Here is a 13,814-nt window from a genome sequence, read left to right as displayed (position 1 = left end):
ATGGAGGACTCGAACCTCCGATGGGGGCGAGCCGCGCGGACCGTGACAGGGCGCCCTAAACCACGCGGGTACCCCGCGCGGCCACCATAAAGAACATGGAGGCGTAGGGAAACGTGTTTGCAGCATTATGGGTAACATATCGATATACAGGACATCGAATACATAAGTAACTACTTGTGCTAAAATAAAACAAACCCGTTAGCATTCCATACTAGGGGTACGGGAACTTCTCGCGCACCCTGTAGATTGTAGCGGTTAAGCAGAGATGAAGATAGACTAACTTATAGGGCTGCATCCAATTAGTATTCAGACTGAAGACCCCAACAACTACAACAACAACAACCAAAGAGACTTTATTTGGCGTAGACAGAAACGTTTCTGCTGATGTTATATACTCACCGCTGTCGTAAACGGAAAATCGAGGAGAAGAAGATCCTGCTCTCTGCTGGCCGTGTGATTAGCCAAGTAATTAAGGAGCGGCGCCGCAGACCGCCCAGCTACACGGCCGCAGCCGCCAACTCCGCCGCCGCCGTCGCAGGATTACAAATTGATCCCGGCGCTAATGGCCAGCCTGCGGCATTCAGCGCACGCGCGCCGCTGCGTTCTTTCCATTAGGAGCCAAATGAACAATGATTGATGCCTCAAGAAGAGCCGCAACTTTGTCGCCGAGCCTCGCCAGCACCGGCCGAAAGTTTTCGCGGCCATGGAGAGGTGCGACAAGTGGAAAGAACCGCCTGTGTCTACAAATCTGAGAACAAGAAGCGTGAAACTGTGGGAATGGAGAGGAGAAAACACCATCTATCGTACCTTGTACTTTGTTGAAGTAAAGATTATTGACTATTTGTGTTAGGCATATTCTTTCCTCATTGCCCTGCTCGGCTTTACATCAACGAAAATCATTAAAGACGATTCTACGCCATTCAATGAGATTCCAGGCCGAAGACTTGTGTGCGAGAAGCTCCGAGCAGCGTTGAGAAACCAACCTGATTGTAGCCCACCATAAGGCCCGATAACCAGAAGTGCCATTCTGGGGAGCCATTTCTTTTCATTGCAGTACCCCTCTGGTTGTTAACCGCGGCATCCTTACAGCACAGCAGCACGCAGCGATAATCTACACCCCGTTTTGTTGCCCTTCATAGCAAGCCATCCTGGGCTTACATTTCATCAAGATAAAGCATGCTCGCACACACACGGCGAGACTTTGTACTTGCTTGGCCAGCAAGGTCGCTGGATCTCCCCACGTTTTGAACATTATGGGCAGAGCCGTCCAACAAGCTTAGTATTTTGACGGTCTAACGCACCAATTGGACAGAATTTGGCAAAATATTCCTCAGGAGAACAGCTTACACTCTCTCTAAGATTTTATTTTCATTCTCGCAAACTCATCAACCTGTGGGATACTTCCCGTTGACGTAGAATCACGAAGTTTGGAAGAAACAAGGTTGCACAGCGCTAATAAAGGAAAAAATAAGACAATTCCAGAATGAAATTTTCACTATGCAGTGGAGTGTGCGCTGATACGAAACTTCCTGGCAGATTAAAAGTGAGTGCCGGGCCGAGACTGAAACTCGGGACCTTTGCCTTTCGCGGGCAAATGCTCTACCTCAGAGCTACCCATGCATGACTCAGAAGCCATCCTCGCAGCTTCAATTCTGCCAGTACCTCGTCCCCTACCTTTCAAATTGATAAAGACAATTGTTAATTTTATATCGCAACTAAAATACATTTCTTTTGTCATTTGATATACGACTTCGAACTTAAAATTAAGACGCTCTCGAAAGTCTTGGAATTTCGACGACCGAAATCATGTCAGTATCAATGTCGATAACAGGCCAAAATCGGCGAGACTCTTCGCAACGGAACAACACACTCACTTGAGAAGCAATCTTCCTCTTCCTAGCAACTACGTCCACGTGGTTCTACTGCGCTGTGAGATATCTGACACAGTGTGCAGAGTGCAGGAAATTATAAAGTTCAAACCCCAAAGGGGATATTTCGAGGGGAGGGAAACGGAGGTCATACTTGTATTCCTGAAACGGAAAGTGTAGTGCTCCGAATTTAATTTTTTACTATTTCACGGTAATATTCAACATCAATGTACGACTCCCTCTGCCCACTGACACAAAAAGGCTTAGCCTCTCTCGCAGTCTGCTACTAGCATCGCAGAGCGTATTACTCACGCTGGATAATTAAATAGGCAATGACTCATCCAAAAGAAAAAATACAGTTAAATATACTCTAGTGCAGAAACAGGCCTTTAAGAATTAGTGCAAGTGCGTATCAAACAATCACATTCAACCTCATCCCCACTTTTATGTCAGAATGAAGATAGAAAGCTCAAAAGATACAAAGACACAGGGCAGAACGACAAATTCTACCAAAAAGTAAGACAAAACCACGACCACGACTCATACTACCGGCCGCAACACACTGGACCTAAGTGCAGCCACATAGAATAGTAAAATAAAGGAAAATCACAGAACCACCAATAAGTCATAGTTTTCATATGACGCGGCTGGCAACGACGTGCCGAAAATCTGAATTCCAACGACTCGAAATACTTTCATTCGAACGTTGGTCCAAGTCGAGGAGAGGAGATCCAAGTAAAGACGTTCGATCATTAACGTAGAACACACGGTGTGACACAGTTTATCACCAAGATGTTGCTGTCGTGGTTTTCAGTTCGAAGACTCCATGCTGAAGACTTCAGTCTACATCCTTTTGAAACTGCTTTCTGTACGCGTCCATTGGCTTCCCTCTACAAATTTTACGCTCAAATTTCCCTCCATAACTACACAGATGATTTCTTCACGTCTCAGAATGTGTCGGGTTGTGCCACAAATTTGTTTTCTCTCTAATTCTATTCAGTACTTCCTCATTAGTTACGTGATCTACTCATTCAATATTCAGAATCCTTCTGTAGCATTCTGGGCGCTACAGTCTGGAACCGCGCGACCGCTATGGTCGCAGATTCGAATCCTGCCTCGGGCATGGATGTGTGCTATGTCCTTAGGTTAGTTAGGTTTAAGTAGTTCTAAAGTTAAGTCCCATAGTGCTCAGAGCCAGCCTTCTGTAGCACCACATTTCAAAAACATCTATTCCCGTCTTGTCTCAACGGCTTGTGGTTCGCTTTTCGCTACCATATAAGGCTAGACTCCAGACAAATACCTTCAGAAAAAACTTCCTAATACTTAAGTTTGTATTCCATGTTGACAAATTTTTCTTCTTTAGAAATGATTTTACTGCCGTAGCCAATCTGCGTGTTGTATCCTCTCTTCGGCTGTTATCATTTATTTTACTGTCCTAATACTACTCACACATTTAGTATCGCGTGTCCTAATCTAATTCCCTAGCATCGTCTGATTTAATTCGACTACATTCCGTTACCTTTCTTTTGCTTCTGTTGATGTTCGTCTTACACCCTCCTTTCAAGACACTGTCCATACCGTTCAGCTCCTCTTCCAACATTTTTGCTGTCTCCGACCGAATTACAATGTCATCGGCAAACCTCAAAGTTTTTTATTAATCTCTCTGAGCTTTAATTCCTTCTCTATCTTTTTTGTTTTTTTGTTTTTCTTTACTGCTTGCTCAACGTATAGATGGTGCAACATTTGGGGTTGGCTAAACTCTGTCTCAGTCCCTTCTCAATCACTGCTTCCCCTTCGTGCCCTACGACTCTTATAACTGCCGCCTGGTTTCTATACAAGTTGCAAATGACCTTTCACTCCCTGTATTTTACACCTGCTACTTTCAGGATTTCAAAGAGTGTATTGCAGTCAACATTTACAGAAGCTTTGGCTAAGTGTTCAAATGCTATAAAAGTAGGTTTGCCTTTCCTTTACCTATTCTCTAGGATAAGTCGTAGGCTCAGTACTGCTTCTTGTGTTTCCAAATTCCTACGGGACTCAGACTAATCTTGCCCGTGGTCGGTTTCTACCAATTCTTTTCCCCCATTCTTCTGTAAAAAATCATGTCAGCATTTTGCAGCCATGTCTCATTAAACCGATAGTTTGGTCATACTCGCACCTGTCAGCACCTGCTTTCATTTGGTTTGGGATTACAACATGATTCTTGTAGTCCTAGGGCGTTGCGCGTGTCTCCTACATCTCACATACCAGATGAAATAGTTTTGTAACGGCTGGCTCTCCCACGGATGTCAGCAGTTCCGAGGAAATATCGTCTACTCCAGGCGCCTTGTTTCGACATAGGCCTCCCAATGTTCAATCAAGATCTTCCCGCAGTATCATATTTTTTATCTCATCTTCATCTTCTTTCTCCTCCTTTTCTATAACAATGTCTTGTAAGTTCATTTCCCTTGCATAGGTCCTCTACGTACTTCTTTCCCATTTCAACTTTCTCTCCTTTGCTTAGTTCTACTTTTCCATTTGAGCGCTTGATATTCATAGAGCTGCTTCTCTATTCTGCAAAGGCCTATTTAATCTGTAAACAGGGTGAATAACCTAAAATTTGCACCTCAAATTTTGCGGAAGTGGGAAGCGCTATTGATGTACGAATTGCACAGAATAGATCGGTAGTCAGGGGCTCCTATTATTAGCCAATAAACAAACTGTAATAATACTCAGAAAGTGTATTGTTTGTGCAGCCATAGAGCTTTTACATGGAACAATTCGTAGTGACATTAATAAACTAAAAGTAGAGTAAATTAGTATGTCAGTGGTGTTTGCTGCAGGGTTCTAGTGAGGATAGTTTACGATATATAGTGATCTGGAGCACTTCTTTGTGGCATTCTACCTGGGTAGTTGCTAGGTACCATATTAATATGTCTAACCACGCGGAGTGGCCGCACGGTTTAGGGCGCCATGTCACGGACTGCGCGGTCACTCACGCCGGAGTGTGTGTGTGTGTGTGTGTGTGTGTGTGTGTGTGTGTGTTTTGTTCTTAGTATAAGTTAGTTTAAGTAGTGTGTAAGTCTAGGGACCGATGACCATGTCACGGACTGCGCGGTCACTCACGCCGGAGTGTGTGTGTGTGTGTGTGTGTGTGTGTGTGTGTGTGTGTGTGTGTGTTTTGTTCTTAGTATAAGTTAGTTTAAGTAGTGTGTAAGTCTAGGGACCGATGACCTCAGCAGTTTTGTCCCTTAGGAATTCACACACATCTGAACATGTTTTTTGAAATGTTTACTTATAGTGTGCTCGTGCGTTTCTTGGTTTACTTATAGTGTGCTCGTGCGTTTCTTTAGTACATTGCGACTTTCGAGTCAGTTAGTGTGTGACAATCCAAGCGGTAGGTGGTGAGTGCAGGAAGAATGCAGTTCGTTCTTGTACTGTGTATGAGGCTTGATGTACCGATAGACGTAAACCATCTCGGCAGGTATTTATCAATCTCTTCAACCAGTTACAAAAAAGCGGTGGTGTAACACCTAGCCAAGGTATCGGAGCGAAAGAAGTGACAACAGGAGAGGGAGAAGTCAATGTTCTTGTTGCTGCTGCAGTTGATCAGCACGTTAGCTACCGCACGAGGACGTGGTATGAATTCTCCATCGACGTACCATCCACCTCCATCACATCTCTCTCCTTCAAGAGCTGCGTGGAAATGATTATGAGAATCGTGTTAACTTTTGTATATGGGCATTGAGACAGGATACCCCAGGTCTGTCATGTATCTTGTTTAGTGATGAAGCCACAGTTACCAACCACAGCCAGGTAAACCATTGAAATATGCACTATTGGCCTGTTTACAATCCCCATTGGCCTCGTCAGGCAGAACATCAGCGTCCATGGAGAGCAAACGTGTGGTGTGGGATAGTGAACCATTACTTCATAGACCCGTTTTTCATGGACGGAACACTGCACGCACGCGGTTATCGCAGCATCCTAAATAGTCCGCCTTCCACGGATGCTAGAAGACTTTCTTCTGAAGACTAGGAGAAGACCAGGAGAAACCTGTGGTACCAACATGATGGCTGTCCACCCCATAGTGCACGAAGTACTGCAGCATGTCTTCACGAATTGTTTTCAAATCGTTGGATTGGACGCAGGGGACTTGCACGTTTTCCGGTCTCTTCCCCGGATTTGACGCCTGTTGATTTCTTGCTGAGAGGAAAACTGAAAGACGCTGTCTACCAAGACATACAAACTGCACCCGATGATATGCAACGACATATTACTTCAATCTACTCGGACCTCTCCGCTGAAATGTTAGCAAGCGTGCAGCAGTCGTTTCATTTCAGACTGGACGCGTGTGTTCCCGCTGCCTGTCGTCATTTTGAACACAACCTGTGACGGTCAGTTGTCTCGTTACTGCTCAGAACCCACATATCTATCGTTTATGCAGTTGTGTTGTTCTTTAGTGTGTGGTGCCATCGGTATTGTACAAGTGTAGCTGTGGACACTTTTCAAAATACGATATCTCGTAAACGACTCGCACTAGAATCCTGAAATAAACACCACTGACTTTCCAATTACCCTACTTTTAGTTTGTTAATATCAGTAGGCACTGCTCCATTTAAAAAGTGTGTTTTGCGCAAAAAATACACTTTGTAAGTGTTATTATGATCTGTTGATTGACTAACGTAAGTCCCTGACTACATATACATTCTGTGAAAACCGCACATCAGTAGCACTTTCCATTTCTGTACTTTCCCATTTCCAAATGCAACTCAAATTGCTTCTGCAGATGGAATATGCTGCGACAGAATCGTACGCATAACACGGTGGTCTTCACTCTCGGTAGTGCCACGTGGCTGTCGGGAGACCGGTCTTCTTCCCACGGTACATTCTCGTGAACACCGCTTCTAGCAATCGTGTACAGTGGCTACATTCCTGGCAAGTCTTCCTGCAGTATCGTAGAAGGAACATCCAGAGGCTTTTTTAACTAACATCAACTCACTACCGTCCAATCTCAAAACTAAATAGCGCTCACGAGCGTAAAAGTGTTTATTTAAAGCAGACCTGATTTGGATCTTCATACTGGCGTTATTAGCGCGACTCTTATGCGACTGGTGCGAAATCTAAACAGACATCATCTTTCAAAAATGGTTCAAATGTCTCTGAGCACTATGGGACTTAACATCTATGGTCATCAGTCCCCTAGAACTTAGAACTACTTAAACCTAACTAACCTAAGGACATCACACACATCCATGTCCGAGGCAGGATTCGAACCTCCGACCGTAGCAGTCACGCGGCTCCGGACTGAGCGCCTAGAACCGCTAGACCATCGCGGCCGGCATCATCTTTCAGATGTAGAAATACGGCTACTGACTTTCGTTTATCTTGCACAACTCCTTCTTGGTGTTGCATTTTTTCCTGTCAGTGTATTTCATTATGAAACCGTTTTTAAAACCAAGTCTCGGGAAACCTTTATTTTGCCTCTCTGTTAGAATTTAAAAAAATACATGTTTCATTATGTTTTGGAACTTCAGTCCCTAAGCGGCTGAAATAGGGGCTGAAAATTCTGATGCACGTATTTCGTTGCCGGTAAATCAAAACATTTTTAAAGCAAAATCTATGAAAATTGTTGTCCGACTTCCCAGGAAATACGAAGGTTGTCCAGTAAGTAAGTTCCGATTCGTCGCGAAATGGACACCACACTAAACACCCGATGAAGCTTTGCACAGACTTGTTGGGTAGTGTCTGTAGTATGACCGTCGATCGCATCACGACGCTCTTTTCAGTTGTGAGCGCACTGTGAGCGAGTAAAGCTGCCTAGAACAACTATGTCTCCCGCCAAGTTGGAGTGCCCGCTGAGAGGCTTCGCCTTATGAATGCAGCCCACCTAAGACACCTGCCACGCACTTCCTTCTTCATGGCAATTCTCAGCCACACTCTGCAGGGGCAGTAAAGACGCTCCTGCAATCTTTCCGATGGGAAGTGTTCGATCACCCATAACACAGCCCTAATTAGCTCGTCCTGAGTATCATCTCTGTTCACATGAAATGCTGGATACGAAGACAACACTTGCGGGCAGGCTACGCGCTATGACCAGCGTAGAGAATTATCGGAAAGCACAGGCGTCTGCCTTCTATAACGATGATGTTGGAAATTTGGTATAACGCTCCGACAAGTGTCTAAAAGTCGGAGCGGCGACTATGTAGAGCAGTATTTGGAAAGTGTAGCTAACTCTTGGAAATAAAATGTTTCAGATTTTCATTGTGGTTTCCATTTAGCGGCCGATCGGATCTTACTTTCTGGACGACCCTCGTATGTGTTACGGGAAGATAGTTTCTATCGAAATACCACCATATGAACTCAAAAGCCACGATTAACAGAGACCTCTTACTCCACCTACCAGAATCGCATATTGGTCACAAGTACATCTGGAAAAGACCATGTTTCTATGGTCTTCATTAGGTCGAAAAGTTTAGGAGGTGCTGCGATTTATGAACAACATGAAAATTCATTAAAGATAAACAGATGACACAGTACACGCGAGCGAAGCAACTAAGTTACTTTTCCCATATGTGGTAATTTTGCCAGGTCATTTTCTACGTTTTTATATTTTTTCCGTGGATCAATTAAATTCAAAAAAATGGCTCTGAGCACTATGGGACTCAACTGCTGAGGTCATTAGTCCCCTATAACTTAGAACTAGTTAAACCTAACTAACCTAAGGACATCACACACATCCATGCCTGAGGCAGGATTCGAACCTGCTACCGTAGCGGTCTCGCGGTTCCAGACTGCAGCGCCAGAACCGCGCGGCCACTTCGGCCGGCTATTAAATTCACTATCTCCTGTGATATCCAAGGATATCTATTAGATCTTTCTTTACCTGTTCGAGCCTCTGATGCACTCACTTTTTCATCTTTCCAAGCTACCCATTCGCTTTCTACAGTATTCCTTCCTCCTGTTTCAGTCAATCGCTGCCTAATTCTGCCTCTGAAGTTCTCAACAACCTCCGATTTCTTCAGTTCTAATCTTCAGTTCATAACCAATAAATTGTGGTCAGTGCCCGCATCTGCCCCTGGAAATGTCTTATAATTTGGATTCTGGTTACGAAATCTCTGTCTTAAATTACATGATCAGTCTGAAGTCTTCCAGTGTCTCCGTGTCTTTTTCACGTTTTCAGCCTTCTTTCATGGTTTTGAAGGCGTTAGCGATGATTTATTATACTGAGTACAAAGCTCTACCAGTCGGCTTCTTCTTGCATTCATACCAAAGAGTAGGTGCTTAAAACTGAAAATTCATGGTAGGCATATAGAAAAGTGAATATCAACAATGTCGGTAAATGATACATATAATGCCATATCTTGAAACGCCTACATCTCCATATATACTCTGCGAACCAATGTGAAGTGCATGACAGAGGGTGAGTCCCACTGTGCCAGTTATTCGAGCTTTTTCCCTTTCCATTCACTTACGAAGCGTGGGACGAATGATTGTTTAAATGTCTCTGTATGTGCTGTGATTAATCTAATCTTGTTCTCACGACCCATGTGGGAGCGACATGTAGGAGGTTGTAGTACATTCCTAGAGATCATCTACAGCCAATCCTTGAAACCTTGTCAGTAGACTTTCTCGGAAGACTTTCCACCTGTCTTCAAGAGTGTAGTTCAGTTCTTTCATCATCTCTGTAACACTGTCCCGTGGGTCAGACAAACCTGTGCTGACTTCTCTGTGTACGTTGAATGGCCGCTGCTAATCCTGTTTGGTACGGGTCCCACACACTTCAATAATATTCAAGGATGGGTCGCACGAGTGATTTTTCTTTTCCCACGTCTTATCCTACGTGATCGTTCCATTCCATGTCCCGACTAAGTGTTATGCCAGGTTTTTGTATGACTTGACTAAATATTTGTATAGCTTCGTTCAGATTGTACTTCGTTGTAGATAACAGCATAATCTGCGAAAAGTCTGAGATTACAATTAATAATGCCGCAAGATCGTTAATGTGTAACGCCCCACCCGTCACTTATCTGGTTTTGGTGTGTTCACCCCAGCTAATTGACTAACAGATCAACAGAGAGTGCAAAAGTGCCGCAATATCGGATAACGCAAAGAAAGTAACAAGGCCCTGTGACTCCTGATTGAACTGCGGTGGCAGTGTTGACATTAATTGATTCAGAATTGATCATTTTTAATTAAAAATGGGTGCAAATTGATGTTATATTCAGCTATTGAACACCAGATGCAAATGTTGAACATAAAATTAATTAAGAAAGTGACTTGGGATTTCGGATACTTGACTGAAAACAGGTGCTGTCGACTAGCACAAATTTATTTTAACTCACGACCTTCAATCATCATGTTACATTACTCTCCTAACAGGCAATGGGAATAAATTGCGTTTACATGGAGTAAAGCGCGATGAATCAAACTTAGTTCCTATCGACTACAATACACGGCCCATGAAACCCTCGTGGAAACTTTGCCGAGATGATGCAACAGATTAATCAGTGGCCTAACTCAAGCCGGAGTGGGCGCAATATCACCGAATTCAGCGTGGCGGGGCGGCGTCGTTGTGCGGACGTCGGCCGACCTCGTGGTGCTGCGAGGCTGCGCTCTTCTATTCACTCATAGCTATCTTGCTCAGTACATAGGTGAACGGAAACTTTCTATCTACAAGCTCAATCGTTCCGTTTGCTAAGTCCTAAACTGCAGAGATGCTCACTCTCTTTCAGGCAAGCTAAGTAAAGAACGCCACGTCCGCACTCTAGGTAAGCTGGGAAAGGAACACCTCTACGGAGACTTCTGCCAGTCTGCTCTTCGCCTCGGTTTCCCATCCAGCAAAATCACTTTCGCTAATTGCAGCGTAAGTCGCGTTAGTTATGAGTCGCTTCCCAGCGCCGACCAGTGCCTGCTCTGGGAGGTCAACAAATTCCCACGAAATTTCCCTTCCTCTCAACTTCTGCTATTTAGCTCTTCCCAGGCCACCCATCAAGGTTAGCATCTGCATAAAACACCAATTTTTCCGAAATTCTGACTCCCAGGGAGTTGCTTCAAATTCCTTGGTCCTACGTTCCCATCGGAGGCCGGCGTATTTCATTCTGCGCTCTTCACCTGATTTACTTCAGACTCTGTGGACCGAGAATTCAGCGTGAAGTTGCTATAGTTACGAACACGCATATTTTGGCCTTTGTTGACCGCTCTACCGTAGCTTTGCGCGGCTTTCTCGCATGTTTCACTGAAAACGGGACGATGGACATTTATCAACAGGTGTACAAGTTCTCCGTCTGCTTCCCGGTACACCAGCATGGGGTCAACCACCCACTCACTGTCACTCATCTTAAGGCAGCTGGAGGCCGCACCCCGTTACCGCTTTCTCAGAGCTTGAGCCGCCCTAAGCTGCCTACTGTCGCTTCCCTTCGCCGGTCCCCAGCCACGTGCCGCCACCCGGATGCTATCAACTCTGAATACTTCCCTGGGATAAACTAGCCTCCAGTAAATCGACGCGTTTCCACAATGTTTTCATGTCACGTGAATTACTTTAAAACCATCACCCAACATTAATTATTCCAGTACGTCCATACTATACCCTCTACAAGATGCATTGTGCCTTGTCAGTCATTTTTGTACAGCCCTACTGTTCGCTAAATGTGAGTTCGGTGATCTTTAATGACTTCATGTAAAGGGCACATTTCTTGCCATCTTACAAATGTACATCAAGAACAGCAAGGTTATTATTTTTTAAATAGGGTGTAGCCCCTCCACGCCCATACCGGCGTGATGGGCAACACAAAATGTCTATTGCCATCTTTGTATATTGATTAGTTTTCATTAAGTGAGATTTGAAGGATGTGGGTACTGCAATGTTTGTGATGTTGATTAACCATTAATGCGTGCTGACTTGAGGACAGATTGGGGCGAATGTCGAACGAAGGGTAGCGGTTTAAAGGGCGGAGGGAAAAAAATGCCAAGGCAAGAGCTAAGGGGAAAAAAATACCTCTGCGGTTGTTAGAGCAGTAGCGCTGCCTGCGACTGATCATACGAGGGTAGGTTTTCTTTGTAGTGGATATGAAGCAATCGGATACCTGCAGAATATGGCAAGGGACCCAACATGCTTCCATGGGGTTCACCGAAGTTATTTCTATATCTGTCTATGACTGTCCATCCGAGATAACATGTTGCGTCTTCCCTACCACGAAATCCTCAGTACAGTTACAAATTTCGTCTGATACGCCATACGATCATACTTTTGATAATAAGCATAGGTGTGGTACTGAGTCACAGATGGGTGGTACCTCAAGAAGAATTCACTGCTGACCAAACAGAAGAATGGATTACCTGGAAACCACTCAGCTTACTCTGTTCTGGTGTCACAAGGAGCAATACTAATCTTCAAAAATGAAGTTTCGTTATGTAGTTTATACTTTGCGATACTTTCTTGTTACACTGAAGCTTGTTCTCAGCTTCTTGAACCATTGAAGACTTAGCAAAATATATCATCAGTTCTCTTGGGCTTGTCTAATCCTGTCCTGAAATTGTATAACATTTGTCGTGTTTCTTATCTTCTTGTAGAAACTATGTATACTCGTGTTGCCGTTGTTTTGACACTGATGCGATGTAGAGATACATATTCTGGTCCAATAATTAGCAGTGAGTTATTAGTAAGATACAGGAATAATGCATGTGAGAACGATAAATTTCCTTGGCCAGTTATTGTAATGATGATTGTTTCTGGTTTAACGAAATAAGCGTTTATGAACTACCATATTGGAATTTTGCGCTCAGTTCCTGTGCCTGCACAAAATAACAATGAATAAAAGATGTGCCTGCCTTTTCGAAAGTATACAATTACTGTTTTTCTTTCATGCCCAAAATGTTTCACCACAATTGTGACATTCTCAGTGGGCTTATTTCCTTCATTTTCCTTTTCTTTTACTTCGTGAGAGTTCTGAGGCTGCCAACCGAAACAAACCACAGATCTAAATTAAAACACTATATTACTTTTGTATTTCTCTGGTCCTGGTTTGTTTTTGTGTGCCAAACGTTCTTTTGTTGTTGTTGTGTAGTTGGAATGACGTTTTCTCGCGGTCATTTTTTAATACTGTGGCTTGTTACGTTACTGTGGCTCGGACAAACGTTTCACTGCACAATTTACGTTTCGATGCCCTTTTGACAATCAAATGCAGGAGAGAACGTTGTTCCAACCACCCAAAAGCAGCAAAAAACAATTTGGCACACAAATAAAAACCACCAGCACTTCAGGACGGGTGAAACACAGCAGTGATATGGTGTGCTAGTTTAGACCTGTGGCTCATTTCAGTTGGCAGCCACAGGACGCTCACAAGGTAAAAGGAAAGAACAATAAAAGAAATCAGCCCAATGAGACTGCCACAACTGTGGAGAAACGTGCTCGGCATGAAAGAAAAAAATAAATATGTAGTTGCAAAAAGGACGACGCATCTTTAATTCATTATTATACACTCCTGGAAATGGAAAAAAGAACACATTGACACCGGTGTGTCAGACCCACCATACTTGCTCCGGACACTGCGAGAGGGCTGTACAAGCAATGATCACACGCACGGCACAGCGGACACACCAGGAACCGCGGTGTTGGCCGTCGAATGGCGCTAGCTGCGCAGCATTTGTGCACCGCCGCCGTCAGTGTCAGCCAGTTGGCCGTGGCATACGGAGCTCCATCGCAGTCTTTAACACTGGTAGCACGCCGCGACAGCGTGGACGTGAACCGTATGTGCAGTTGACGGACTTTGAGCGAGGGCGTATAGTGGGCATGCGGGAGGCCGGGTGGACGTACCGCCGAATTGCTCAACACGTGGGGCGTGAGGTCTCCACAGTACATCGATGTTGTCGCCAGTGGTCGGCGGAAGGTGCACGTGCCCGTCGACCTGGGACCGGAGCGCAGCGACGCACGGATGCACGCCAAGACCGTAGGATCCTACGCAGTGC

This window comes from Schistocerca piceifrons, chromosome 3 (assembly GCF_021461385.2).
Source record: "Schistocerca piceifrons isolate TAMUIC-IGC-003096 chromosome 3, iqSchPice1.1, whole genome shotgun sequence".
Classification (NCBI taxonomy): domain Eukaryota; kingdom Metazoa; phylum Arthropoda; class Insecta; order Orthoptera; family Acrididae; genus Schistocerca; species Schistocerca piceifrons.
This window is presented reverse-complemented; position numbering follows the sequence as displayed.